This window comes from Eschscholzia californica, unplaced genomic scaffold (assembly GCF_041429995.1).
Source record: "Eschscholzia californica isolate CP2 unplaced genomic scaffold, dmEscCali1.0.p SCAF_4, whole genome shotgun sequence".
Taxonomy (NCBI): domain Eukaryota; kingdom Viridiplantae; phylum Streptophyta; class Magnoliopsida; order Ranunculales; family Papaveraceae; genus Eschscholzia; species Eschscholzia californica.
The window spans coordinates 51,853,310-51,870,064 of NW_028238461.1; the positions used below are offsets into that span (position 1 = coordinate 51,853,310).

General features: G+C 34.5%; 2 long non-coding RNA genes across 2 annotated transcripts; one reads left to right on the forward strand and one right to left on the reverse strand.

Moving 5' to 3' along the window:
• Positions 1 to 1,294: 1,294 nt before the first annotated feature.
• LOC147545902 (uncharacterized) lies at positions 1,295 to 4,742 on the reverse strand. The gene is made up of 3 exons (XR_015224308.1): positions 4,390 to 4,742; positions 4,194 to 4,273; positions 1,295 to 1,433 (listed from the first exon to the last, which is right to left on the reverse strand). It is a non-coding gene; the product is annotated as an uncharacterized LOC147545902 (long non-coding RNA).
• A 1,615-nt stretch (positions 4,743 to 6,357) lies between these two features.
• Positions 6,358 to 7,438, forward strand: LOC147545903 (uncharacterized). Its single transcript, XR_015223938.1, has 3 exons — positions 6,358 to 6,395; positions 6,771 to 7,050; positions 7,214 to 7,438. It is a non-coding gene; the product is annotated as an uncharacterized LOC147545903 (long non-coding RNA).
• Positions 7,439 to 16,755: the final 9,317 nt, after the last annotated feature.

Here is a 16,755-nt window from a genome sequence, read left to right on the forward strand (position 1 = left end):
CACCTCCCTTCCCCTACCTCATTTCACCCTTCCTCTCCACATCACTTTCCTCGGTTCGGCGGCCGTAATTTTGCTTGATGTTGAAATACTTTTTGTAACTCTTCTGTACGTCTCATCCGCCACCACCTACACTACCACCATTAACGTATCTTCCCCTCTCCCTCTTTAGGGTTGGGAAAAAGACCTCGGAGTCCGGATCCACTCAGGAACAACACGAGCCCGATGTGACCATGGGCGCCCGGTGTCGGAGACGGACACTGTCCGTCCGGACCGCCAAATTTAGACGGACACTATCCGCCCAAACCCGATCGATAAGCCTGACCGAATGATATTTTTGACTTACTTAGACATTTTATTTGCATACAGATAGTTACAATCAATAAATATAGTTAGTATTTAGACTCCACACTTACACGTAAATGTATGGAAATGCTACGTTTCTTATTTATAAAATTTTGTGTCTCTTTCATCTCAAAGAGTTTACAATGTGAAACTACGTTCAATGGGTTCTGCTTGGGCGAAATTCTAATAAGTATCTTTTATGGGCATTCAAGCAAAAGAAAATAAAAATTGCGCTTGAGTCTGACCGCTCCGGTACTCGGATTTCCCGACAATTAAGGCGAGCACAAACGGGCAGCTGACAACCAAACTTTGTCAAGTGCCCGCCCGATATGTCTGAACGAACAAATTGAGAATTTATCCGTTATGCTCGGACCGGAAGAGTAAGTGACAGTGGACTACCCGTCCGGTCCGCTTCCCACCCCTCTCCCGCCCTTTCCCTTTTACACGTCCCTCCCCTATGTTGGGGTTTTGTCGCAAGTATATTTCCCTTTTGTCGAAGGCCCATTTGTCGTAACAAAAAGCGGGTGGGAGGGAGAGATAGTGAAAGAGAAAAAAGTGTGAAGAAGAAGAGGAGAGAAGAGAGGTTCAACAGAAAAAAAAGAAAAAGAAAAAAGAAAAAAGAAAAAAGAAATGAAAAAAGAAGGGTGGAGAAGAGAGTCAAATTCTCTTTTTTACAAGGTCATTGGCTACGAGTTTACTTTTTTTTTTTTTGTTGAGCTATATTGCATTAATTAAATCAAACAGTTATTACAATATCTATTAGCTAAAATACATGGAACGTTCAACCACACTTTATTTCTATTGTTTTTCCTCGCCCATCTTGCCAGCTTGTCTGCATTTGAATTCAGTTCTCTCCTGGTATAATTGAATTTGATCATCTGGAATTCGTTCTTGTATTTCTTGATTTTCTTTATGTGGGTGATTGATTGCCATTGAACTGCATGTTTGTTGTTATTCAGATGTTGGATAAGATTGATGTTGTCGCTTTCTATAATGATGGAAGTGTAATTCAATTCTTTAGCCCATTCGATACCAAGTAAGATGGCCATAGCTTCACTTTCTTCACTATTTCTCGCTCTGTAAGATTTAACCTGTGCTCCGATGAATTTAGATTTATCATTATGAGCGATAATACTAATTCCTATATTGGATATTATATTAGTAAAAGATGCATCAACATTGATCTTAATAGCATTGTTTTGCGGTGGTTTTCATTTATCATCAGTTGAAGGAATATTCTTATTTTTATGGTTGTTTCCTGGTTTTTTACTGGATTTCGGATAGTTTTCAATCATTTTGATAATCTTATGAAGATCATTGATTTCATGCTGGAAACAGTGATCACACCTAACTTTCCATAACACCCATGAAACTGTAGTGAAATGTACGTTATCTTTGGTGTATCAGAGATGTTCGTTAACCTCCCAAGAGAAGATCCAGTCTGTGATGGACAAAATATTCTCCGATATTATGTTAAAATTGAACCAGATATTTTTAGCTAGGGCACAATGTAATAGCGCATGCTCGATAGATTCTGTTATGTTGCAGTTAGGGCAGTTAGTATTGTTATCAATGTATTTGCCGATTCTTCCTCTCACCGGTAAAGCTTTGTTGCAGATCTTCCAGATAAAGTTCTTGATTCTAGGGATCGTCGGTAGATTCCAAATGAATTTCCAGTTGTGTGTGCTAGGGTTTACATTGATGGAGCTACTCATTAAGTGATGGTACATGGAAGCTACTGAGAATTTGTCTGTCTTGGTGAGCTTCCATTTAAGCTGGTCTCTTTCTTCACTATTGACTGGGATAGCTTTAATTAGTTCTTGCGTATGAGGTTCAAAGTTTTCCCTGAGCATTTCTTCATTCCAGTTGTTATTGGTGATTAATTGAGCAACTTTGGTGAGAGGGGAGTTGCTGACATTATGTACTGTTCCGTCAAGTTCTGGAATCCAGTTGTCCGACCAAATATTCACTTCTTTACCTGAATTTACCTCCCACTTGGTGAGTTCACTAATGATATTATATTGCTTTCTTATAGTTTTCCAGTTCCACGAGTGGTGGTTTTTAGCCGGTCCCGGAATATCAGTTTTGGGGAAGTATTTCGCTTTAATTAGTTTGGCCCAAACGGCTTCCGGTTCAGTCTTGAGACGCCACGCCATCTTAGAAATTAAAGCTGCATTATCCAACTCAGGCAGGTGAATGAATACCTAGGCCTCCCTGACTTTTCGGAAGGCAAATATATGACCATGCTTTGGTGCATATGCCTTTAGACTTACCCCACCAGAAGTTCCGTTGGACGGACTTGATGCTTTTAGTAATTCCTTTTGGAATAGCAAAGCATTGCATCTGATATCGGGGTACGGCTGCAGCTATGGCCGATATGACCACAGTGCGACCAACTTGGGAAAGAAAAGAATTACTCCACTTGCTCAGCTTGTTCTTAATCTGGTCAAGAATATCCTTGAACACTTTAGTTTTCTGTGCCCCTATAAATAGTTGGGCCCCAAGATATTTCTCTGAAGTAGACGCCTGTCTAACTTTTAGTGCCCGCATAATGAGACGCTTAAACTTAGGGTGGGAATTCTTCGAGTAGAAGATATTAGATTTGGCATAGTTAATCATCTGACCTGAAGTGTCACAGAAATCTTGTAGAATGTCCTTAAGATTGTGAATGTTGTCAATAGAGTTCTTACCAAAAATGATACAGTCGTCTGCGAAGAGAAGGTGGGATATCTCGAGGTCCAAGTGAGACGTAGGAAACCCCTTGAAACTATTCTGACCATTCTGAGACATTAATCTCTGACTAAGTCCCTCCATGGCAATCGTAAAAAGGAATGGAGATAACGGATCGCCTTGTCTGATACCCCTAGTGGGGTAGAAGATCTGCCCCTGCCTCCCATTAATGAGGACAGACATAGAGGAGGTGGAGATACACGTATGAATAAGCTTAATCCAATGATCGTCATACCCTAAACTTCTCATTATATCTATCAGGAATTTCCATTCAACCCTGTCAAAAGCTTTTGACATATCTAGCTTAAGACCAAAGTAACCCTGCGCTCCTTTCAGCATCTTGAACGAGTGGATAATCTCCTGGCCCATTATGATGTTATCTGCAATCTGCTTCCCTGGCACGTAAGCCGCTTGAAAAGGGGAAATGATGGGGTTTAAAGTGGCTTTAAGTCTCTCAGCTAACAATTTAGTGATAACCTTATAGGTGGTATTGAGAAGACTAATAGGACGATAATCTGCAGGAATTTGTGGAGTCGACGTTTTGGGGATAAGGCAGATGTTGGTGTGGAGGCTATGAGTTTACTTGTCATTCCACAACTAAAGTTGAGGAGACAAAAAGAAAAGGATTAAAATCCTAAAATTTGGGATGATATTATAATAGCAAACTAGGCCTAATCTTGGAATATTATTTGAAATAAGACTGATTTCGTAAAAGTAAAATTTTACTTCCGAGACGAAATTTGCGGTTGAATTCGTCCCTACTATCATTTGGGTTTCTGATCTACTTAAGCCTAACACTAAAATTTGGAATAATGAGTTGATTAACTTATATTTTAATGATGAGACAATACAGGCAACCAACGCAATAACAATCCCTCGAGACAATCAACATCAAAATAGAGTGATATGGTGTCCGACTCCATCAGAAAAATTCTCGGCAAAATCATATTATAAACAGATCAAGGAGACACCACAACTGACACAACAACCTCAGTTGTTCCTATGGAAACAATTTTGGAGCATAAAGAATATGAACCCTCAAGTACAACAGTTCATATGGAAACTAATCAATAATGGGATACCTACGTTACACAATATAGGTACTAAAGTTTCATATGTACCTCAGATTTGCAAGATGTGCGACATCAACGAAGTGGAAACGATTGACCACCTATTCGGTTCATGTCCAAAATTCATTCTCCTAATCCAGCACACAAATAGACAAGACATGCATATACAAAACACAGATCTCATTAGTCTACTAACAAATCTGGTCCTAGATATATCAAATGGACACAATCGATGGTTTACATTTACCTACATCATATGGGAATGGTGAAAAGAACGTAATGGATTGATTTTCAGAAATCAGCAACCCGACTTGGTGAGATGTTGGTGGAGAGTCAGAGAATCCCTTAGGTATGTCCCTAATCTTATCCAAACTTCATCTGCTACTAATGTGATGCAGGAAAACCTTGATGAACGATGGTGTCCTCCTCCACCTAACCAAATTAAAATTAACTTTGACGGTTCTTTTCGAGAGAATGAAGCTTCAACAGCAGCAATAGCAAAGGACCATGAAGGAAACATCATTGGGAGCAAGACTTTAAGGTTTGAACCAGTATCTCCGTTCCACAGTGAGCTGCTAGGGTTTAGACTCAGTTTAGATTTAGGGCAAGAGATACGGCTGTGTGGTTATATAGTAGAAGGAGATGCTAGGGTTATACTAGACCTAATCTCAGCCGTTGATCCAGAAATCCCGTGGAGATATTGGTACGAGATCAACGACCTAAACGAAAGGTCGCGATAGATGGAAGTCACGTGCATGTACTGCCCCAGATTCTCAAATCAGTCCGCCCACAATTTGGCAGCATCCGTGTTGACCCTTCAATCTGTGTAATTTACTTTTTAATCCTTTGTTGGTAAATCGTCATTTAGTTTAGTCCCTCTTTCAACGTTATGTGTGGAGAGTGGTGAACTTTGTAACCCAGGTTTTACACTACAAAAAAAAGGTCCAATAGGGACATAGGTTTTTATGTCTGTCCCTAATATATTCAAAATAGGGACACTTTTATAGTATTTGTCCCTAACAAAATGACAGTAGGGAAAAATGACAGTAGGGACGATTAATGTATTTTAGGGACAGATTTTTAGAGTAGTGGGATACAAAAAAATGGCGGCCAATTTTGGCGCAAATGTTCCCGCTTAGACCTAATTTTGGCCCAAATTTATCCCTAACATAATCAGATTTAATCATTATTTCGTTTCTCTTTTTCTCTTTTCTCGTCTTCCCTTTCTCGGTCTCTCCCAAGTTTCATCAGTTTTCTCAAGGTGAGGGATCTGTGAATCTTCACCCAGTTGGTCAGTTTTCTATATTTCTTCTTCTTATCATCATCTTCTTTTACTACTACAACAAAATATTTTGGAGATTCTTGATTAGTGATTCCAGTGAAATCGGCTACAACAAATCGAGTTGAACAAATCAGAGAAATCGACTGCTTCTTGTAGTTGTTACTATGATTAAATTTCTTCTTCATCTTCTTTTTTTGTTCCTAACCATAGTTATTATGAGAAAAATCCATTAAAACTATTTATTGTTTTATGCATTAAAACTATTTAGGGTTTTCAAACCATAAACTTAATTTCTAATACAAGATAGTGAAATTTATTTAGGGTTTTTACAGTGATTATTATATGTGATTTTTTTTCATATTTAAGTAGAGATCTTCTTTAGTTCTTAGGTTTAATGTATCTTATCGATCAGATAGGGAGAGGGACATAAAGATGATATCTCTTAAGAGTTCAGGAATTGGGTTAAGTTTGCTTTTTAGTTGTCCAATTATTGGCTTTAATATTGGCTTTCATTGCATACTTGTATTACTAATTATGGTGGAAGAAAAGAGGAAGATTAAACAGTGGAGAAATTGAAGATGGTAACAGTTAGAAGTAGTAGTAGTTCATTATCCGAGTTGTTTTCTTTCTTCTGTTGCAGAAAACCCATCTTTATTAAACTCAACAAGTTCAAATTCTTAAGATTTTATGTTTAATAGCAATGAGCAAGATTCTATCTTCAATTGAATTCGTCTCTGTGACTTGATTACTTTAATCAAAAGACTTGTTAAATCAATCGAATAGGTCAACTGACAAGATGTGGAAAATTCAATGATCTAAATGACTTTTCATTTGGTTTAACATCCTTTGCTTAGTTTTGATATCCAAAGATTTGATTTTACTGAAATCGGCTAGGAGATCTCAGAGAAACCGGCGAGGAGATCTCGGAGAAATCGGCTAGAAGATCTCAGAGAAATCAGTTGCTCATATAGGTAATACTTTGATTAAATTTCTTTCTTCATCTTATTTTTATACGCTAGTAACAATTTTTTTTACCAAACTTATCTTTTCCCAAACTTCAAATTCATTTTGAGAAGAAATTGATTGATTTTCAAGAAGTGGTTGAATTGTGGTATTGATCATGTTTCAGGTCTTCTCATTTGATGTTTGATCTCCTTTTCATTTTTATCTTATTTGAGCTTTGTGCGGTTATATTTAATAATGGTTTATCAGCTTGAATTAAGCTGCTAGGTTTTACTGAATAGTTTATCATTTTAGTTTTTTGTCTTAAATTTACATTTAACAGTTGATACTAAAGGATCCAGCTGCTTAAGATTTGAGCCTTGTTACTAATTTGGTTTTAACAGTTAGTAAATTTTCGAGAGCTCATTAGGATATCTTCTTCTGTTTAATCAACTCCAGTTAAGTAATTCTTTTTGCTAATTATGTATTAAAAAGACATTTGTGTTGTGCTTTTGATTCATTGTTGCACTAATTCTTTCATGTTCTCATTTATATATGTTGGACCAAAAAGAGCATTCTGAAGCCGGAACTTACATTTAAACTTGGAGAGCTTATACTGGACATATACTGCAGTTTGGAATAGCAAACCGTAATGCCGGGCTTACCTTTAGTGGTTCGTGAAATGTATGTTCCTCACCTTAATGATTTTAATAGTGTTCGATACTTGCACTACTTGTTTCTTCTATATTTAGGTTTTTGTACTCATTCGTTTATATCAGCATTTACGTTTTATTTTCTGCTTCATGCGAATATACATTTGATATGTGTTGGTATGATCCTTTTGTAGGTGAAAGTCGTTGTCCTCTATCCATCGTAAACTATGCACTCTCACGGGCACTTGCAAAACACTTCCAAAACACCTTTGCCCCTCTTCTGCTGAAGCTTGGACAAACAAGTTCAGTCTAACCAATCCTCTTTCTAGTCTTTTTTTTTTGGAAAGCTCTTTCTAGTCTGTTGGTAATGCAGATCAATAGGAGCTTCTTCTCCTGAATCTTTACTCCCACTAATTCTTTGAATCAATCACCCTCGCCATTTTTTATCTGATTATGTCACATCCAGCATAAATATTAGTTAGATATATTGTGGTAATTAACATTTAAATTCATCTAACTAGTCTCATTTTGGTTATCATCTTTTATTGGTTAGTTAAAATGCAGTTTCTTGTTCAATTTAAGTCACTTGGTTGAATCGTGTAGTGAAGTGCAAAACTTTAGTATGTAGGCAAAGATCTATAGCTGTTTTTTGGAAGCGTTTTCACGAAGTTTGATTTTCCAATTTGGTAACCATTATCTAATGAAGGTTAACTGAATGTTGACTGCTTTTTTGCTCTTTAAGGTTCTAAAAGTTCTGTGCTGGGACATGCTCTATTACTATGAAGAGGTTTGCTCCTGGCGATGGTAAGTGTGCTTCAAATAAAAGAACTAATATTTCGATTAACTACTTCTGATGTCGTCATTCCTTTGGAAATAATCTCAATATTAACTTTCTTTGTACACCATGTTTCCTTATGTGAAGGACTTCCATGTTGCATTTGATATTGTGTTAAATACAACCGTTTGACATGATGCACAAGCTTGAAGCCTCATTTTTGTTTTAGTTCTATGGGAGAAGCTGAAAGACAAAGAACAAGAAAGAACACCAATCTACCACACATATGCAGTGAACACGATCACAACTTTTTTCCTATTAGATCTCCCATCTTTTTGTTTTTTTACTCTTAGAAAGTATAGACACTACTATTTTTGATATTTGTCTGACTGATGCTTGGATATTCTTTACTACAGGTTTTTATCCCTATCATTATGCGCCAGTTGCCTTCGATCTCAAGGATCTTGATCAGTTGAATATTAGCTTCGAATTAGGCTCACCATTCAAAACATTCAGTCAGCTAATGGGGTTGTTTCCAGCTGCAAGTTTGCAATAGTTCTTTTGATTTATTTGTCCACGATGCCACTGAGATGGTGAGTTTCAACAATGTCAAACAAAGGTTCAATGAGATTTCCCATACAAATGATAGTCTGTACAAGCTTCTTGTGGTAACAAATGCGATTTTGTTTGTCCCATCAGTTCTATACATGTTGAATGTTTTGTTGGGTCAATATTTGTGAAATACTGCTGTTGTATATGTTGATAATAGCATCAAATGAAATACATTATATTTTGGTACGAGTAAGAATATTTTGATTATCTATGTTTGAACTCATTTTAAATGGAAGCTTCAAATTTATTTGATTAGGAATAACGTTCGTCAATTTCATACCGACAAATATTAATGCTCCCAATAACGCAAGAGGAAACTCTCGAAACTTCTAGGGACAGATGTTGATTGTCCCAAATCCAAATAATGAGAGAAAATTCTATCAAACTTTTAGGGACAGTTCATGACTGTCCCTAACTACCGTTTATATTGGGACAGTAAAAACCGTCCCCAACAGAATATTGGGGATAGAAGCTATCTGTCGCTATAACTGTCCCAAATAACATTTGGGACGCCAGTTTCTAGGACGGATAAAAACCGTCCCCAATACTATATTGGGGACAGTTTTTGCATTATTGGGACAGTTTTTAGCCGTCCCTAATAGCTATATTTTTTGTAGTGTTATTTATGGATGTTATTTCGCTAAAAAAAATATTTTCTGAAAATTTCTGAACAAATTTCAGTTTGTTTTCAATAATGTTGTAAATTTCTGAACAAATCTCAATGTGCTCCCAACAATTTAGTAAATTTCGGAGCAGGTTCGTTTTTGCTAAAAAATTGTTTAAAAAAAATGTTTGCCATTTGTCTTTTGCATTGACAAACACATTTAGACTAATGTACATTTTTTTGAACGATATGTCTTGGGAAAAAAAATGATTTCCACATTTTTTGATTTGCTTCCAACAGAAACATTTAGACTAATGCATTGTTCAATTTGTCTTTTGCAAACATAAAAGTATTATACATATTATCCTTTGTGTATTTGACACTGACGGAAACATAATGTTTTGGCTAATGCATTATATATGTTGTTAATAGCACACCCACATAATTATGTATGTCTTCAACAACATTTATAACATGTCAGAGCAATTATAAATATATTGTCAATATTTTATAAGAAGTCCGGACACAAGGTCGACCCTGAGCCAATGCCACCAAAGCGGTGACTTTAGGCCTCCAATTTAAGGAGCGTCCGGATTGAATTTTTATGTCTTATTTTCTTACTTCCCGAGTCCCCGCAACTGCACTTTTCTTTGTAATTTTTCATAAAGCCTTACGAGGAGCTATTAAGGCCCAAGTTGATAAATGGCTTTAGCCTTCGTAGATGGTAGGGTTCGGTCGTGTCAGGACATTATTAAATATATTGTCAACACGTTATAACAAGTCAGGATATTATTGTACATGTTAAAAGTTTATAACAAAACAATTATATACGTTGTCCATTGTTTATAGCAACATATTTATATATGTTGTCAACATGGACGAGTAAAAAGAAGATTATACAAAAAATAGGACTGTCTTGTTAAAAGTTAAAAAGGGGTTTAAAATTAGATTCTTTTGCATTAATTTTTTCGGCTGAATTTTTTTCTCTATTTGACTCTGATTTTGAGTTTTTCATACATTATTCCAAAAAGATAAGGAGAGTATAAACTAATAAAATTATAATTACAAAATAAAATACGGGTCTTAATAGAAAGTTTGACAAAAGAAGGTTAAGGGTCACAATAGAAGTGCTATTGGGAGCTAAATTGAAAATCCGAACACGACTCGAAACTAAAACGACCCGCTAATCACAGATTTTATGACAATGGGATGTACCTAATTATATCGGTCCTAAAATCTGATCATTAATCCCGTGACTATTTATTAAGGCAATATGAGTTTTTGGGTTTAAATGACATTCATAATAACTAAAAAAACAAATCTTAATCTATTAGGTAGAAGTTACCTAAATATTGTGTGTAATAATGCGTAATGTTTAAAATAATATTGATAATTGTTATTCAGGTCATTTTTTTTTGTTCATTTTGAAAATAACTATACCCACTAAAACTCACAATCTCTCTAAAAAAATACATAAACTTTTTTGGTTAAGGTTTGTTTTTCATCTTCGGGTTTCTTCTTCTACTACTTCTTCTGCGAATATTTTTCTTCTTTTACGAATCTTCTTCTTCTTCATTTTCGTTTCTTCTTCTATTGGAATCTCCGATTTGGTTCATCAAACCTTTTTTAACGAAAAGATAGCAACGAGATATTCAAGAAAGAAAAATGGATAGGGAAGATTTTTTGGTTTACAAATCCAAACTTGTCTACTGATCTTGTTGTTGGAACTCGTGTGCTCAAGTTGATCCTTTTGTTCTTTCATGGCAGCAAGATCGGCTTCCAGCTTAGCCATACGTTCCAAATCATTTGATAGCTAATGAATCGGATCTTTGCACTAGAGAGAGAGAGAGAGTCATAAGGCTTCGGTTAATGAATATGGACAAAATTTTGTTCTTTTTTTTTTCTCTCTCTCTCTTTCTTAAAACCGAAACTCAAATTTTGATGATTATGAGTCTGATGTTGAGGATGAATTAGATGTTGATGATTATGTGCGCCCAGATCTGTAACCTCAATTTATATGATCAAGATGAAGATAAAATTTTTCAGATTTGAAGAAGAAACTTCGGTTTTTTTTGTTTATCGTGTTACAAATTGAGTTTGCAAAATCTGAACCCGATATTACAGTCTGTAAAACTTTCAAATCCAGTTTGCAGTTTACATTTTGCAAACCCTAGTTTGCAACTTGCATTTTGTAACCCCCAGTTTGCATTTTATGTTATGGAAATCCTTATTTGCAATTTACATTATTCATACTTCTGTTTGCAATAATTGTAAACCCAGTTTCCAAAAAAAAAATCTACGTTTTTCTGAGATTTTTTTTTTGAAAAAAAGTATTGAAAGTAGGTCATGTTAGAAAGGTAATGAAAACCCTTTCTAAATTATAAATTTCATACAAATTCGTCATCTCACGAAAAGTTATCAAGATCTATATTTTTTCAAAAAAATAAAAGAATTAATTTTACAAAATAACAAAAGGGTACATTAGACTTTGTATGCTTTTTGACCTGAATAATAATTAAGAAATATTTTGTGTTTTTCTACTCATTTTAAATATTCTTTTAATCTCTTTAGTTATTGTCTCATTTATTCAGGTCAAACGAGTCCAGGTTTGTATATACAGTCTTTTCATTGCGTGCATAGCAGGAGTTTGCAATTGCCTAGGTCTATCACATGATACTGAAGGAAAACAATCTATTGATCTATTAATATATATATCGAGTCATTCTTATTGTCCTCTTTGCACTATTTCTTTTTTGCTTTATTCCATTCCGTGAGTATAAAAAAAGGGAGGGAAAGGGAGAGGGGATAGAGAAAGTGACTTCTTGATGACAGTGGAGTTATCTTTTTCTGCTAGTGAAAAAAATGAAATGTAGAACTTGGAAGTGTTTAGAAAAAAAAAATGAAAGAAAATCAACAAATTAGTGGCGCGTTTTGTTGATTTCTATCAAAAATGAATTTGGTAGGAATCAAGAATCTACATGTCTGTTGGACTACCAAAAATCATGTTGAAATATCTCCGAATGTCGGTGTTATTGGTTGAGAAAATTTCAATATCCTTAAATGTCTGCATTAACAAATTTCAAATATCGGAAATGTCTTTGTTATTCGTTTGAGAGTTAAGACATTTCAAATGTCTCAAAATGTCAGTATTATTCGTTTGAGGCATTTCTAATGTCTTTCAATGTCTATGTTATTTGTTTGAGACATTTTAAATGTCTCCCAATGTCTCCGTAATTCGTTCCAGACATGAAATTATGGATATTCCAATACAAATTAGTTTCAAGGATATTTGATGACATTTTAGTGTAAGTTTAGAGAACTTTTGGAGAGAGAACGTTTCTGAAAATATGGAAGAGACTTCGGAACATTTCAGTCGGAAGATAATAAAAATAATTATTATTATCAAGTTACATTAATAATACAAAATATAATATATAACAATATTAATTGTTTTTTATTATTGTAATATTATATTATAATATTACTATATTATACTATTATTATGGGTTATTTTCCAAATAGCCCCTAACTTTGTGACCAACTTCCTACCTAGCCCCCTACTTTATCAAAAATACCCAGATGCCCCCTTTTTTCAGTTTTCGTTATAACACCGTTAACTAGTCATCATCTCTCTCTCCTCCATCTCATTTCTTCTATGCCACCTCATCATCTTCACAGTCGAAGGTCGCGGGCGGACCAATTTTTCGGGTGGCGACCTTCACACATTAAAAAAGTTTCTCTCTCTCTCTAAAAAAAGAAATATTTTTTCTTCTAAAAGTCTCTCCTTTTCCTGCGAACAGACCTTCATGTATACCAGATCTAGAGAGAGAGGAAAGAGGATTTTTTTTATGTTTGAAGGTCGCCGGCCGGCGACCTTCGCCGGTGAAGATGATGAGGTGGCAGAGAGAGGAGATGAGATGGAGGAGAGAGAGAGATGATGACTAGCTAACGGTGTTATAACAAAATCTTAAAAATGGGGTCATTTGGGTATTTTTGTTAAAGTAGGGGGCTAGACAGGAAGTTGATCACAAAGTTGGGGGCTATTTGGAAAATAACCCTATTATTATCTTACTATATTATTGTATTATACTATTATATTATTATATTATATTAAATAATAAATATCCACAAATTTTCCATCAGTTTCCACAATTGTATACGAAAGTATAAATATATATATATATATATATATATATATATATAATTTTAAAATATTAGTAGAAATTTGTTCTTTCGTATCAGAAGACAATAATAATATTCAATGATAAATATTTATCAAATGTCCATCAACGCCCACATATATCTACAAATGTTCTTTAACAAAAAAATATCTACAGATGTCTACGAAAGTCGAAAAATATATTTTAAATATTAATAAATATAATTTATTTCATATGAGAATACAATAAATATCAACCAAATATCCACCAATGTTCACAAATATTCACGAATGTCTACAAAAGTCCTATAATATATGTTTGAGATGTCAGTACAAATACATTATTTCATATGATTAGACAATAATGATAATATTAAAATGATAAATGTCCACCAATTGTTCGTTAATGCCCAAAGATATCGACGGATGTCTACAAACATTGAAAAATATAATTTTTAAATATTAATACAAATATATTATTTCATATGATTAGACAATAATGATAATATTAAAATAGGAAGTGCCCACCAATTGTCCATAGATATCCACAAAAGTCGAAAAAATATATTTTTGAAATATTAGAACAAATATATTATTTCATATTATTAGATAATGCTGATAATATTAAAATAATAGATGCCCACCGGTTGTCCATCAATACCCACGTATATCCACAGATCTACAAAAGTCAAAAAATGTATTTTTGAAATAATGTTGATAATATTAAAATAATAGATGTCCACCGGTTGTCCATCAATACCCACGTATATCCACAGATCTACAAAAGTCAAAAAATGTATTTTTGAAATATTAGTACAAATATAGTTCGTATGATTAAACAATAATAAAAATATTAAAATAATAAATGTCCCCCAAGTGTCCCTCAGTAATGGTAATAATAATATTAACAATAATAATAATAACAATAATAATAATAATAATAATAATAATAATAATAATAATAATAATAATAATAGTATCCAATACACATTTTGTCTATGGATTCAATATCTTGAAATGTCTCTAGAACTTTTTGTATATGGACTAAATGTCTTGAAATGTCTACGAGACATTTTGTCTATGGACCAAATGTCTTGAAATGTCTACGAGACATTTTGTCCATGAACCAAACGTCTTGAAATGTCTCCAAATTATTTTGTCTACTAACTCAATGTCTTCAAATGCCTGTAAAGGCAATTTGTCTACGGATAAATGTCTCGAAATGTCTTAAAATATTTGTAAATATTTACGAGACATTTTGTCTATAAATGTTCTTCAATGTCCGTGTTATTGGTTTGTGATACTTCAAATGTCCCCAAATGTCTGTGTTATTCATTTGAGACATTTAAAATGTCTCCCAATCTCTCTGTTATTCGTTTGAGACACGAGATTATGGACATTTAAAGACAAATTTATCTCATGGATGTTTAGGGACATTTTAGTTAAAATTTGGAAAGCTTTTGGAGAGAAAATGTTTATAAAAATATGGAAGACACTTGTTCAGTAAGGATGATAATAAAAAAGAGTAATTTTTTGTAGAGCGAATCATATATTAAACAACAAAGGATTACAACAAGTCACTCAAAGTATAGCAACATACATACATAAAAGTTAAGTCGAAGACTAGATTGTAAACTAATTAACAAACTTTAGTTAACCTAGGGGGTTAACGCGTTATCAACCAGTAAATGGGCTACTTGATTCGAATATCGATTGCAATGTTTGATTGTGACGTGGAGCCACGTAGACCGAACACGTAGTGCATCCAGATCGTTAGTAGACGCCACAAGACTTCTTGATCGTTGTTGGATATAAATCGGGTGATAACCCTTGAATATTCTTCAAGTATAAATTCAAGCAAACCCATCGCTTCGGCTATTTAGAACCCTAGTTTGAAGGCGATCACTTCGCTATGTAACGACGACTATGGTGGGAAGGTTTGTATCTTCCAGTGGGCTATTAAATCGTTCGAGTCTCTAGCCACTGGCGTCGCTGCTGCACGACTCTCTTTGAAGGCACCATCGACATTTACTTTCAGCTTTCCTTCTAGTGGTGCCAACCATTCCTCATCCTACAAGTTGCTCAAAGTTATTTGGTTAGTAACAGAGGGAGAACCATACTTTAGTTCTTGCTTCTACCTCCACCAACATCGACGTGGATCCATTTCTTTGTTGTCGAAGATAAGTTCATTACGTTGTTTCCACTATTCCCATAAAAGCAAGGTATATCTCATCCATGTTTGTTTACTGTTTTCTCCTTGATGAGGCCCATTGATAGTTGTTGTAGATCTGGACTGTTAAATACTTACAGGAGTTCTTTCCATTTCGAACATGATCCAAAAAGGTGAAAGGAGGTTTCCAGCTCTTCTGATCGACATAACCCACAAGCCCGAAGTATATTCGACACTCTAATTCCAATATTACTTAGCACCGGTAGTCCATTGTGAATTCATTTTCATATGAATATTTGAACCCTTGGACACGTTTCCTCTCGTTTCCAAAAATTTTTCCACGAATGAAGGTGGCCAATACGTGGACAACTAATTTTTTTTATGTGGACAACTATTTTTGGACCCGATGTAAGTCAACTATATTTAACTGACTTTGATTTAATAAGGGAAAAACTCTTTATATATATACCTGAATATTAACTCTAATTAATCTGAGGACCATTATTAAGTAAGTACAATAAGTAAAATCTAACCATTAGGGTTTGACAACCCTAGTTGTTTCTTCATCTTCATCGAGACACCACTTCCTCCACCAATCACCACCACCGCGTTCACCTTCTCCGAGACTCGGACCACCACGTACTCCTACCGACCACCACAAACAAACAACCATTCTCAATCTTTAACTACAGATTTAAATATAATTCTTCTCTTTCTCTCTCTATGACAACAAAAACTTGAGAAAGAAGGAAGATGATGAACGAATTAATTTGTTAAGATAAACATGGATAATAGGAGTGTTAATGTCATTGTTGCATAGTTAGTTAGTTACTCATCCAAATTAATGTCTCTAGCTCAATTAATTAGTTTGATCTACTACCCTTCTCTTAGTTTCAGTTAAGGTTTATGTGTTGAGAGATGACCTAACAATATGATTTCATCTTCAATTTGTCAAGGTCTTGAAATTCATTAAATACACAAAAGATTACTATATAATCATCTTTGTATCATTAGTGTGATTTAATTAGATTCAGACCTTACCCTGTTAAAAGCTACCGAACATTTCATTACCTTTATCGGTGGTTTATCGTTTTATCTGATATACTACATCTTTTGGTTGTTGATGATATTGAAAACGGAAGTGCTATAATCACAAAAGATTTTGACAAAAAAAGTTACCCACCTGATTTGGCGGTTGTGATATTCATCTCTCAACGGCCTAGATTTAGTCAAACTTTCAAACCACAACCGCCACATCAGCTGGGTAAGTACTTTTGTCAAAAGCTTTTGTGATTTTAGCATTTTCCTATTGAAGGAGGAAATTATGTCGTGATGGAGAAGAAGAAACCATTGGGTCACCTTATGTCGTGATGGAGAAGAAGAAACCATTGGGTCACCTTATTAAATTCTTAATAT